Below are 14966 nucleotides of genomic sequence, written 5' to 3' on the forward strand. Positions count from 1 at the left end.
AGAAAATCGATAGATCACAAAAGTGCGATTCTTACCACAATTCGCATCCTATTACATGTGTGATTTTCGTAAAACGTGCGAATTTGGCCAATTTTTTTTTTTACAAAAAAATGCAAAAAGACGAAATATCTCATCCCATTAAATGTCATCCATTATGTATAGAATAATTTCCTATGGAAAACACTTTTTGGAATTCGCTTTGCGTTTTTGTTACAAGTAAACCTAATCCCAACTGTAGCAAAACGCCCGGTGCTGGATACCGTAGCGCCGTGCTGTTTTATTTGTCGTAAAATGTATACGTTCGTTCTTAGACTAAAGCCCGGCATTACCAATGTATTTTTCTCTTTTATTTTGTTCAAATTGCATTTGCAAATTCCTGCCCGGGCACAGACGCCACCAGATGTGGAATCTCGCAGTGCGGCCCGGTGATAGATCTGAAGTGCGGATTATGAGCTGCTCGCTGCTGAGCCGCCAGCTCAGGGACCAGCAGTTCGATATGTCAGAGCTCCAGCAACTGTGGGTTGCACATGTCATATAAAGTGCAATGGGAAGAAGCCGGCTGCAGAGAAAGCAGCCACCGCAGGGATTACATCTCACAGCTACTGTTAGGTCAGCTGTCTAGAAAATTGCATTATAGCAGGGGAGACTGCGTCTTCTCCTGCTTATGGGTTTATTATACAGGTTTGTACCTTTCAGCTGGTACAACTCCCATGGTTGAGTTAATTTAATTAGTCACCCAAAAATGGTCCAAGTACCCCCAGACCGTTCATGGGGAGCCGGCGGTTCTCCCAAAGCATTATGGGAAGCTGTCAGTCACCTCTTATATTTGCGCTTAATATGTTTTTGCAGCTGCTAAATCATTTTAATAACATAACCGGGGAAAGTTCAGGCCACAGCAGAAAGATTTAGATAATAAGAGAGGGGAAAGCAATAAAACAAAGCAATAGAGATTAAATAGAAATGAAAGACCGCATGCTCCAATAAACAGGGCTGTGCGTATTCCGGCACCTTCTACATAGTCTTCTACTGATATGGTTCCGTTACATATCTATTACGGACGATGGTATAGGGTTCACCACTGGGCACTATGTCCCCTTTCCCTGTACTCAGATCATTTATCAGGGGGTCGAGGTATTTGTATTTACTTCTAATAAAGGAAACGGTCGGGATTATGAGCACGTGACGTATAAAAATAAATGACAGGGCTCTATGGAGTCAGTACCGGTATAAAATACACAACAAATCCGTCCAATCTACAGAGCGTGACGGCCGACGGCCATGTCTGGGAACAGGAGTCACCTTTATCCAGGGCTGGCATCGCAAAGGTGACTCGCATTCACAAACGGCCATCGGGCATTATGCCGCGCAGAATAAAGTTATGTTATCTTCCCTGCTGTACACTGTGTATGTAACCGTGCGTATAGGTGTATCTGTAACCATGCGTATAGGGGTATCTGTAACCATGCGTATAGGGGTATCTGTAACCATGCGTATCTGTAACCATGCGTATAGGGGTATCTGTAACCATGCGTATAGGGGTATCTGTAACCATGCGTATAGGTGTATCTGTAATTGTGCATATAGGTGTATCTGTAATTGTGCATATAGGTGTATCTGTAACCGTGCCTATAGGTGTATCTGTAACCATGCGTATAGGGGTATCTGTAACCATGCGTATAGGGGTATCTGTAACCGTGCGTATAGGGGTATCTGTAACCATGCGTATCTGTAACCGTGCGTATAGGCGTATCTGTAACCGTGCGTATAGGCGTATCTGTAACCATGCGTATAGGGGTATCTGTAACCGTGCGTATAGGCGTATCTGTAACCATGCGTATAGGGGTATCTGTAACCGTGCATATAGGCATATCTGTAACCGTGCCTATAGGTGTATCTGTAACCATGAGTATAGGCGTATCTGTAACCGTGCATATAGGCGTATCTGTAACCGTGCGTATAGGCGTATCTGTAACCATGCGTATAGGGGTATCTGTAACCGTGCATATAGGCATATCTGTAACCGTGCCTATAGGTGTATCTGTAACCATGCGTATAGGCGTATCTGTAACCGTGCATATAGGCGTATCTGTAGCCGTGTGTATAGGCGTATCTGTAACCATGCATATAGGCGTATCTGTAACCGTGCGTATAGGCGTATCTGTAACCATGCGTATAGGGGTATCTGTAACCGTGCATATAGGCATATCTGTAACCGTGCCTAAAGGTGTATCTGTAACCATGCGTATAGGCGTATCTGTAACCGTGCATATAGGCGTATCTGTAGCCGTGTGTATAGGCGTATCTGTAACCATGCGTATAGGCGTATCTGTAACCATGCGTATCTGTAACCGTGCATATAGGATTATCTGTAACCGTGCGTATAGGGGTATCTGTAACCATGCATATAGGTGTATCTGTAACCATGCGTAGAGGGGTATCTGTAACCGTGCGTATAGGCGTATCTGTAACCGTGCATATAGGTGTATCTGTAACCGTGCGTATAGGCGTATCTGTAACCATGCGTATAGGGGTATCTGTAACCGTGCATATAGGCATATCTGTAACCGTGCCTATAGGTGTATCTGTAACCATGCGTATAGGCGTATCTGTAACCGTGCATATAGGCGTATCTGTAGCCGTGTGTATAGGCGTATCTGTAACCATGCGTATAGGCGTATCTGTAACCATGCATATAGGCGTATCTGTAACCGTGCGTATAGGCGTATCTGTAACCATGCGTATAGGGGTATCTGTAACCGTGCATATAGGCATATCTGTAACCGTGCCTATAGGTGTATCTGTAACCATGCGTATAGGCGTATCTGTAACCGTGCATATAGGCGTATCTGTAGCCGTGTGTATAGGCGTATCTGTAACCATGCGTATAGGCGTATCTGTAACCATGCGTATCTGTAACCGTGCATATAGGCGTATCTGTAACCGTGCATATAGGATTATCTGTAACCGTGCGTATAGGGGTATCTGTAACCATGCATATAGGTGTATCTGTAACCATGCGTATAGGGGTATCTGTAACCGTGCGTATAGGCGTATCTGTAACCGTGCATATAGGTGTATCTGTTACCGTGCATATGTGGGTATCTGTAACCGTGCGTATAGGCGTATCTGTAACCGTGCATATGTGGGTATCTGTAACCGTGCATATGTGGGTATCCGTAACCATGCGTATAGGCGTATCTGTAACCATGCGTATAGGCGTGTCTGTAACCATGCGTATAGGCGTATCTGTACCCGTGCATATAGGGGTATCTGTAACCGTGCTTATAGGCGTATCTGTAACCGTGCGTATAGGTGTATCTGTAACCGTGCGTATAGGCGTATCTGTAACCGTGCATATAGGTGTATCTGTAACCGCGCGTATAGGCGTATCTGTAACCGTGCGTATAGGCGTATCTGTAACCGTGCGTATAGGCGTATCTGTAACCGTGCATATAGATGTATCTGTAACCGTGCGTATAGGCGTATCTGTAACCGTGCGTATAGGCGTATCTGTAACCGTGCATATAGGCGTATCTGTAACCGTGCGTATAGATGTATCTGTAACCGTGCGTATAGGCGTATCTGTAACCGTGCATATAGATGTATCTGTAACCGTGCGTATAGGCGTATCTGTAACCGTGGGTATAGGCGTATCTGTAACCATGCATATAGGCGTATCTGTAACCGTGCGTATAGGCTTATCTGTAACCAGTACTATTTTTCTGGAAATATAGGTTCAGGAACTCCAGGTCTGCAGGTGGATCAATTAAATAAAAAACCCATTTATAATAGAGAGAGGGAGGGAGAGATAGATGTATATATTGTATTTAGAAACAAAGGCACTCACAGGTGACTTTAAAATAAAATTTATCTTATAAAAAGTACATTTTCAGTTCCTGATGATGGCAAATTTAATTAGAGGTTCAGGAACTGAGTTCCTGCTGGTTCCTGCTGAAAAATAGCACTGTCTGTAACCATGCGTATAGGGGTATCTGTAACCATGCGTAAAGCCGTATCTGTAACCATGCGTATAGGCGTATCTGTAACCATGCGTATAGGCGTATCTGTAACCATGCGTATAGGCGTATCTGTAACCGTGCATATAGGTGTATCTGTAGCCGTGCGTATAGGCGTATCTGTAACCATGCGTATAGCGGTATCTGTAACCATGCATATAGGCGTGTCTGTAACCATGCGTATAGGCGTATCTGTAGCCATGCGTATAGGCATATCTGTAGCCATGCGTATAGGTGTATCTGTAACTGTGCGTATAGGCATATCTGTAGCCGTGCGTATAGGCGTATCTGTAACCGTGCGTAGAGGCGTATCTGTAACTATGCGTATAGGCATATCTGTAGCCGTGCGTATAGGCGTATCTGTAACTGTGCGTATAGGCGTATCTGTATGTATAGGCGTAGCTGTAACAATGCATATAGGGGTATCTGTAGCCATGCGTATAGGGGTATCTGTAACCATGCGTATAGGCGTATCTGTAACCCTGGGTATAGGCGTATCTGTAACCATGCGTATAGGCGTATCTGTAACTGTGCGTATAGCGGTATCTGTAACCATGCATATAGGCGTGTCTGTAACCATGCGTATAGGCGTATCTGTAGCCATGCGTATAGGTGTATCTGTAACTGTGCGTATAGGCATATCTGTAACCGTGCGTAGAGGCGTATCTGTAGCCGTGCGTATAGGCGTATCTGTAACTGTGCGTATAGGCGTATCTGTATGTATAGGCGTAGCTGTAACAATGCGTATAGGGGTATCTGTAGCCGTGCATATAGGGGTATCTGTAACCATGCGTATAGGCGTATTTGTAACCCTGGGTATAGGCGTATCTGTAACCATGCGTATAGGCGTATCTGTAACTGTGCGTATAGGCATATCTGTAACAATGCGTATAGGGGTATCTGTAACCGTGCATATGTGGGTATCCGTAACCATGCGTATAGGTGTATCTGTAACCATGCGTATAGGCGTATCTGTGGGATGCAGTTAAAATCCCGGCGGTCGGGATCCCGGCATTCAGAATCCCGACGCCGGAATCCCGACCGCCGAAATCCCGACACATTCTCCCTCCCTGGGTGTCCACGACACCCCTGGAGGGAGAATAAATTAGTGTGCCGAGCGTAGCGAGGCACCGGGCCCGCTGCGTGGCGAGCGCAGCGAGCCCGCAAGGGGGGGCGATCCACGTCCCCCCCTTGTCGGGATTTTGGCTGTCGGGATTGCGGCGTCGGGATTCTGAACGCCGGGATCCCGACCGCCGGGATTCAGTACTGAATCCGTATCTGTAACCGTGCGTATAGGTGTATCGGTAACCGTGCGTATAGGGGTATCTGTAACTGTGCGTATAGGCGTATCTGTAACTGTGCGTATAGGCGTATATGTAACCGTGCGTATAGGCGTATCTGTAACCATGCGTATAGGCGCATCTGTAATTGTGCATATAGGGGTATTTGTAACCATGCGTATAGGCGCATCTGTAATTGTGCATATAGGGGTATCTGTAACCATGCGTATAGGCGTATCTGTAACTGTGCGTATAGGCGTATAGGGGTATCTGTAACCGTGCGTATAGGGGTATCTGTAACTGTGCGTATAGGAATATCTGTAACCATGCGTATAGGCGTATCTGTAACCATGCGTATAGGCGTATCTGTAACTGTGCGTATAGGCGTATCTGTAACCGTGCGTATAGGCGTATCTGTAACCGTGCATATAGGGGTATCTGTAACCATTCGTATAGGGGTATCTGTAACCCTGGGTATAGGCGTATCTGTAACCATGCATATAGGCGTATCTGTAACGTGCGTATAGGCGTATCTGTAACCGTGCCTATAGGCGTATCTGTAACCATGTGTATAGGCGTATCTGTAACCTTGGGTATAGGCGTATCTGTAACCATGCGTATAGGCTTATCTGTACGTATAGGCGTATCTGTAACAATGCGTATAGGGATATCTGTAACCATGCGTATAAGAGTATCTGTAACAATGCTTATCTGTAACCGTGCATATAGGGGTATCTGTAACCATGCGTATAGGCGTATCTTTAACTGTGCGTATAGGGGTATCTGTAACTGTGCGTATAGGGGTATCTGTAACTGTGCGTATAGGGGTATCTGTAACTGTGCTTATCTGTAACAATGCGTATAGGGGTATCTGTAGCCGTGCATATAGGGGTATCTGTAACCATGCGTATAGGCGTATTTGTAACCCTGGGTATAGGCGTATCTGTAACCATGCGTATAGGCGTATCTGTAACTGTGCGTATAGGCATATCTGTAACAATGCGTATAGGGGTATCTGTAACCGTGCATATGTGGGTATCCGTAACCATGCGTATAGGTGTATCTGTAACCATGCGTATAGGCGTATCTGTGGGATGCAGTTAAAATCCCGGCGGTCGGGATCCCGGCATTCAGAATCCCGACGCCGGAATCCCGACCGCCGAAATCCCGACACATTCTCCCTCCCTGGGTGTCCACGACACCCCTGGAGGGAGAATAAATTAGTGTGCCGAGCGTAGCGAGGCACCGGGCCCGCTGCGTGGCGAGCGCAGCGAGCCCGCAAGGGGGGGCGATCCACGTCCCCCCCTTGTCGGGATTTTGGCTGTCGGGATTGCGGCGTCGGGATTCTGAACGCCGGGATCCCGACCGCCGGGATTCAGTACTGAATCCGTATCTGTAACCGTGCGTATAGGTGTATCGGTAACCGTGCGTATAGGGGTATCTGTAACTGTGCGTATAGGCGTATCTGTAACTGTGCGTATAGGCGTATATGTAACCGTGCGTATAGGCGTATCTGTAACCATGCGTATAGGCGTATCTGTAACCATGCGTATAGGCGTATCTGTAACCATGCGTATAGGGGTATCTGTAACTGTGCGTATAGGCGCATCTGTAATTGTGCATATAGGGGTATCTGTAACCATGCGTATAGGCGCATCTGTAATTGTGCATATAGGGGTATCTGTAACCATGCATATAGGCGTATCTGTAGCCATGCGTATAGGCGTATCTGTAACTGTGCATATAGGCGTATAGGGGTATCTGTAACCGTGCGTATAGGGGTATCTGTAACTGTGCGTATAGGAATATCTGTAACCATGCGTATAGGCGTATCTGTAACCATGCGTATAGGCGTATCTGTAACTGTGCGTATAGGCGTATCTGTAACCGTGCGTATAGGCGTATCTGTAACTGTGCATATAGGGGTATCTGTAACCATTCGTATAGGGGTATCTGTAACCCTGGGTATAGGCGTATCTGTAACCATGCATATAGGCGTATCTGTAACGTGCGTATAGGCGTATCTGTAACCGTGCCTATAGGCGTATCTGTAACCATGTGTATAGGCGTATTTGTAACCTTGGGTATAGGCGTATCTGTAACCATGCGTATAGGCTTATCTGTACATATAGGCGTATCTGTAACAATGCGTATAGGGATATCTGTAACCATGCGTATAAGAGTATCTGTAACAATGCTTATCTGTAACCGTGCATATAGGGGTATCTGTAACCATGCGTATAGGCGTATCTGTAACTGTGCGTATAGGGGTATCTGTAACTGTGCGTATAGGGGTATCTGTAACTGTGCGTATAGGGGTATCTGTAACTGTGCTTATCTGTAACCATGCGTATAGGCGTATCTGTAACTTTGCGTATAGGGGTATCTGTAACTGTGCGTATAGGGGTAACTGTAACCATGCGTATCTGTAACAATGCGTATAGGGGTATCTGTAACCATGCGTATAGGCGTATCTGTAACCCTGGGTATAGGCATATCTGTAACTGTGCGTATAGGCGTATCTGTAACCGTGCGTATAGGCGTATCTGTAACCGTGCATATAGGCGTATCTGTAACTGTGCGTATAGGCATATCTGTAACCGTGCGTATAGGCGTATCTGTAACCTTGCATATAGGGGTATCTGTACGTATAGGCGTATCTGTAACAATGCTTATCTGTAACCGTGCATATAGGGGTATCTGTAACCATGCGTATAGGTGTATAAGAAACACAGAAGGCTGATTAAGCCTGAAGTGACATAAACCACTAAGGGTTCTCACAGGGTACACTCTGCTGTTGGTCACATGACTATGATAATGAGGATGGGCACAAGGCCTATCAGAACAGGGGGGAGGGTCTAAGCAGGGTAGGAATGATCACGAGTTTAGAGTGATCTGCCCCTGTCCAAGAAGCTGCTGACCAGGCAAGACCTCCAGTGCAGCTTCTCATCTGAGTCAGGTTTTTCACTAAAAATTACAAGCTGTTTAATCTTTTCCTCTCGTCTCTTCTCTCTTTATAGCTCATACTCTGTCCCCCTCTGTTTCTATTTTTCTACCTTTCCGCTGCCAGCATGCCCCGTCCGTCAAGGGTCTCAAGGCTGCCTGCCCGCCTGGCTGATTCTGCGCTCGCGTGCAGGGGGCACGCTGTGTCCGGCTCCGCCGTCCCTCCGGGTCCTGTGGCCCGGGGGAGGGCGCGGCGGGGACCGGTGGTGGCTAGCGCACGTGGGCGCGACGAGCCGGCAGGGGCGCGAGTGGATGACGCGGCCGGGCGTCCGGCCGCGTCACACGCGAGGGGAAGCCGCGGCCGTGGCGCCGCGGCCTCTCCGGCAGCAGGGGGGTCGGGCAGGGGTAGCGCCCGTGGAGCCGTAGCGTACCCGGTCGGGGCGCAGGACAATGGCGCGGCCGGGCATCCGACCGCGTCGCACACGAGGAGAGGCCGCGGCCGCAGCGCCGCGGCCTCTCCTGTTACAGGGGGGTCGGGCAGGGGTAGCGCCCGTGGTGCTGTCAGTCGCGGGCGCGGGCAGGACACCCGCAGCCCGCGTGGGTCATCAAATTGACGGGTGGCGACCAGGTCAGGCACCCGCCAGGCGGGGCCTGATTCAGGCCTGGTCGCGCCTGCTGCCCCCAGCGCTCCCCCGCAGCAGCACACAAGGGGCAGGCCCAGCATGAGGACTAGAGGCACTCCCAGCGTTCCCAGGCTAGCAGGTAGATCAACGCAGCCTGGGGGGAGATATAGCCAGCCCCCAGTCACACTTCCTGCACGTACAGCTAGGGCACTAAGTGCCCCCACTGCCACCCCCACCAGGGCAGGGAGAATGGCAGCTTTAGCCCCTTTGCGCCTGGCTAGGAGGCGCTTATTGCAGGCAGCTAGGAGGATCCCTCAACAGCACACAGGGAGCGGCCTCTCAGTGGTCCCCACTAGCGGGGCCCCATCGGTAGCCCAGGCTACCCCGGGCCCCCGAACTCCTATGGAGGGGGAGGATGCGCGGCAGTTCCTGGCGCTACTGTCATCTTTCTTGGGGCAGGCTCCAAATGTGGCGTCTTCCCCTGTGGCATCCCCACCTCCCCTGTCCGTGTTGCCCAGCATGACGGCTCAAGCATCGATAGGAGCTGGTGTCACTCATGCTCCAGAAGCTTCCACATCCACGGCTGCAGCTGTCCGGCCAGCCTCCACGGATGCTCCTGCCCACGGTGGACCTTTGGAGTTGAGCCTCGTACCTCGGGACGGCACTTCAGGTGGGTCAAAAAGGAAGAGCAAACGGCGCAAGCGTAGGGACTCCCGCACCTCCTCCTCATCCTCGGGGCGTTCGGGCTCCGAGACGTCCGGGGTTTAGGGAGGACGTAAATCACGGAGACGTCGGCGTCGTCATGGGCGACGTCGCCGCCATTCCAGCTCCAGTGGTAGCTCAGGGTCCCCCCTATACCCTAGAGGTCAGGTGGTGCAGTGCGAGAATACCGCTGTGCTTAGGGGCCTGAGACGCAGTGTGCAAGAGCGAATCAGGGACGGGAAATATGTGAATTTCTTTAAGATGACAGCGCAGGATGAAAAGGATTATCGCGCAGCAACGCGAAAAGGGGGGATTGGGGAGGAGGCTTTTTGCACCTACCACCGGTGGCAAGCGGGCCTCTTCATGTTTGCCGCCTGTTACCTGGAAACTAGGCCCCAGGAACACATGAATATGGTGCGTTACATGCACATGATTCATGCTATGTTCCTTACTGATGGGGACTCGACATGGCGATCCTATGACGAGAGTTTCAGAAGGAAACAGTCAGGTTTAGCAATCATGAACCTAGGCTGCAAAGATGTAGAGATTTGGATGGGCCCAAAACCCGCAGCTCCACCGACCGTGGCCCCCACCCCTCCTCCAAAGAAAGCCAAGGCGCCCTTTCGCGCAGGAGGGGGGGCCGGGGGATCTTCCGCTGGTCGCTGCTACGGATATAACGGGGCGGGCTGTTCCCTGGGGGCGCGATGCAAGTACAAACACTGCTGCACTAAGTGTTGGGGCCCCCACACGGCTAAGGAATGTAAAAAAGGAAAGCAGGGAGGCCCACCAGCTGCGCAAGCGGCAGGGGGACACCCTCACTAAGGCCCCTTCCCCAGTTAGGCTCGACCGCATGGCCAGTTGGCTGGCGGCATACCCCCAAGAGGAGGAGGCTTCCTTCTTGCGGTCGGGATTTGACGTGGGTTTCCGTCTTCCCATTGACGGGGAGGTGTCAACCTCGTCACCCCGAAATTTGAAATCCGCCATACAGATGCCCGGGGTGGTCTTGGATAAGGTTGCTAAGGAGGTTTCACTGGGTAGGATGATAGGTCCTTTCCAGTTCCCCCCAGTGGCCAATTTAGTTTTATCACCAGTGGGAGTGGTTCCCAAGAAGGCCCCGGGCAAGTATCGGCTCATTCAACACCTGTCCCATCCTGTGGGCAGTTCAGTGAATGACGCCATCCCCGAAGAATTGTGCCGGGTTCGGTACCAGTCTTTCGAACAGGCTTTAACGATGGTTCGGGGTTTTGGCCCTGGTGCACTGCTGGCAAAGATTGACATCGAGTCGGCCTTTCGCCTCCTTCCCCTGCACCCGGAGTCGTATCGGTTCATGGGCTTTCGCCTCCCCACAGGCTTTTATGTGGACAGGTGCTTGCCCATGGGCTGCTCGATCTCCTGTGCTTTCTTTGAACGTTTCAGTAGCTTTCTGCACTGGTGCGTCGTTACGGGATCAGGGGAGTCCGGGGTGGCCCACTACCTGGATGATTTCCTGTGTGTGGGCCCCGCGGAATCATCGCGCTGCGGAACTTTGCTCGCATACATGCAGGGCCTGTTTCAGTATCTAGGGGTACCGGTGGCAGCTGACAAGACGGAGGGGCCGGTTTCCTGCCTTTCCTTCTTGGGCATCGAGATCGACACCATTGCCGGATGCTGCAGGCTGCCCCTGGAAAAACTGGCCTGTCTGAGGGCGGCAATAGCCCTCGCGCTCTCCACAGGTAAGCTGCAGTTGCGCCAAATGCAGTCTTTGTTGGGTCTGCTACATTTTGCGTGCAGGGTGATTCCCATGGGACGGGTTTTCTGTAGAAAACTTGAGAGATCCGTCTCTGGTGTCAGACATCCCTTACACTTCATACGGCTCTCAGCCGAGCTGAAGAGGGACCTGCGCGTGTGGCTCTCCTTCTTGGAACAGTTTAATGGGGTCCTCATATGGCCTTCCCCCCCCTGCGACAATCACCAACTGCAGTTGTTTACTGATGCCGCGGGAGGGGTGGGTTTTGGAGCCTTCCTGGACGGGTCATGGTGCGCCGCACCATGGCCTCCGGAGTGGGTCACAGAGGGCCTCACTAAAAACTTGCTGCTCCTCGAGCTGCTCCCCATAGTGGTAGCTTTGGAGATATGGGGCGATAGGCTGCGCAATGCTAGCATTGTTTTCTGGTGCGATAACTTGGGAGTGGTGCACGCGATCAACCGCCAGGGTTCCGCCTCCCTTCCAGTGGTTCGCCTCTTAGCGCGGCTGGTTTTAAGATTTTGCTGCTGCTGAATGTACACTTCGTGGCAAGACATATTCCCGGGGTGGAGAACTCCGTGGCGGACGCCTTGTCCAGGGCCGACTGGGCAAAGTTCCGGGCCCTGGCACCTCATGCTTCTCCCGTTGGTGAATCTTATGTTTGGCAGATGATCAGGCCGGAATGGAGGGGCTAGCCATGCGGGCTATTGCGCCCACGACGCTGCAATGCTATTGGGCAGGTTGGCAGGAGTGGGAACAGTTTCGGCTGTCTGCCCCTCAAGCAGGTAAGACACCTAATGCGGCCATGGTGGCCTTCGTATGGAGCTTATACTCCTTAGGTCGTTCTGTCGCCTCCGTGCGCAGGATACTGGCAGGGGTGTCTTTCTTTTCTGCCTTGCAGGGTAGGGCGGACCCGTCCCGGTCGTTTTTGGTGTCGAGAGCATTACGTGGCTGGCGGAGGGCCTCGCCGGCGCCCCCAGACCGGAGACGCCCGATTGATATGGCCTTGCTACCAGCTTTGCTGGACGCCCTAGGGGACATTTGTTGGCCTGCCTACGAGGTCCTTTTGTTCCGAACGGCGTTTGCAATGGCGTATCACGGGGCCTTCAGGGTTGGAGAGCTGGTGGCTCCGTCGAAACGGGCTCCTTCACCTTTGTCCGTGGACGATTTAGTGGTCCAGGAGGATTCGGTGCTTTGTCACCTGCGACGATCCAAGACAGATCAGGCTGGTAGGGGGAGATGGCTGTCCCTGCTCCCATGTACGGTGGAGGGGGCGTGCCCTGTGGCGCTGGCCACGACCTTGACGCAGGCACGCCCGAATCTGCCTGGTGCTTGGTTGATGCATGAGGACGGGTCGCCTCTCACCAAATACCAGTTTGGGCACGTCTTGGGACGGGCGCTGGAGGCCATAGGCCTTAATCCGAAGGAATTTGGGTCGCATTCCTTCAGGATCGGGGCTGCTACCTCGGCGGCTGCGGAGGGCCGCTCCGACGCAGAGATTCAATCTCTGGGTCGATGGCGCTCGGCAGCATTCCGAAGGTATCACTGATCACCATGGTCGACTGGACGCATAAGCGCTCGCCAACTTCCAGTGGGGGCCTTGAGGTGTGTTTTCGCATTCGCCCGGGGGCACAATTTGGCTATAATTACAATCTGGCATGGCATACTTGGTAGTTTACTCCGGGCGGTGTGTTTTGTGCCTCAAGAGCTGGTCGGCCACGGTTTTTCCTCCTCCTTATCTTCATAACCTGTTCAGCGTGTGAGTGCAACGATGAGTTTTCCTCCGACTAACTAACCTCTTGTATGCATATTTCAGATCGACGGGACGTTAAGTCCGTGTGGATGTTGGGCCATTCGTTTGTGTACTGGGCCTCGCAGGCGAAAATCGCCTCTGACGTATGCATGTTTCCGCAAGCTGGGGAGGTTAGGTGGTTAGGAGTGAGGGGCATGAGGTGGTGTGCACTGCAGGCCCAAATGATTAGTGCCGTGAAGCAGTTTGGGGTCCCGGAGGTCATTATATTCCACCTAGGCGGGAATGACCTTGGACGGGGATCCGTCCTGGAGCTGCGCTCCATGATTGTCCGGGACCTTCACATCATTGCCCAGGTGTTGCCGTCATGTATGTTGGTGTGGTCCTCCATGATATCCAGGATAGTATGGAGGACAGCGAGATCATGCACCAGCATAGAGCGTTCAAGCAAGAAGGTGAACTCTATGGTGGCAAGATACCTGTTAGCTAATGGCGGGGGTGTCATTCGTCACAACGCCATCAGCTTCCAGCGCCCTGAGCTATACAGGAGCGACGGAGTGCATTTGAGCCCAGAGGGTATGGCTCTGTTTTTAGGCAACATTTTTGCCTGGTTAGCGACACGGTGCTGAGCGTTTTATTAGTGGTGGCGGTGGCTGCGGCCTAGGGCCTGGCTGTGGCGGTAAAGAACGGTCATGCTTTAAGAACTCTGTGTGTGTGTAGGTAGTGGGGTACACTCTCCCTCGACAACGATTGTCATGGGCCACGCTTCTGCCCGGGGGATGGCCGTCACCACCAGGCCTGGTGGCTGACCAGGGAGAGTGGTCATCCAGCGTTGTATGTATGATTTAGTGATCTTTAACCCCTCCTTCCTATAATGACCGTTCTTTGGCGCCGCCACCATTCATAGTCTTAGTTTAATTTGTCAAATAAATTTGACATTCTGTTTTGAAACGCCAGCACTTGTGTCGTGTCTTTATTTTAGGTTAAGTTTTTAGATAAGGTTATATAAGTTATATTTAAGTGTATCAACAGACAGGTGGGACCAAAGGGATACCCGATGGTGAGTTTAAGAAACACAGAAGGCTGATTAAGCCTGAAGTGACATAAACCACTAAGGGTTCTCACAGGGTACACTCTGCTGTTGGTCACATGACTATGATAATGAGGATGGGCACAAGGCCTATCAGAACAGGGGGGAGGGTCTAAGCAGGGTAGGAATGATCACGAGTTTAGAGTGATCTGCCCCTGTCCAAGAAGCCCCACCCACCCTTCCCTGTTTTTCTTTTCCTCTTCGGCGGCGGTAAAGAACGGTCATGCTTTAAGAACTCTGTGTGTGTGAAGGTAGTGGGGTACACTCTCCCTCGACAACGATTGTCATGGGCCACGCTTCTGCCCGGGGGATGGCCGTCACCACCAGGCCTGGTGGCTGACCAGGGAGAGTGGTCATCCAGCGTTGTATGTATGATTTAGTGATCTTTAACCCCTCCTTCCTATAATGACCGTTCTTTGGCGCCGCCACCATTCATAGTCTTAGTTTAATTTGTCAAATAAATTTGACATTCTGTTTTTGAAACGCCAGCACTTGTGTCGTGTCTTTATTTTAGGTTAAGTTTTTAGATAAGGTTATATAAGTTATATTTAAGTGTATCAACAGACAGGTGGGACTAAAGGGATACCCGATGGTGAGTTTATGTAACCGTGTGTATAGGCGTATCTGTAGCCATGCGTATAGGTGTATCTGTAACTGTGCGTATAGGCATATCTGTAACCGTGCATATAGACGTATCTGTAACTGTGCGTATAGGCGTAACTGTACGTATAGACGTATAGGGATATCTGTAACCGTGTGTATAGTGGTATCTGTAACTGTGCGTATAAGCGTATCTGTAACCGTGCGTATAGGCGTATCTGTAACCCTGGGTATAGGCG

This window comes from Crinia signifera, chromosome 8 (genome assembly GCF_055691185.1).
Source record: "Crinia signifera chromosome 8, ASM5569118v1, whole genome shotgun sequence".
Lineage (NCBI taxonomy): Eukaryota > Metazoa > Chordata > Amphibia > Anura > Myobatrachidae > Crinia > Crinia signifera.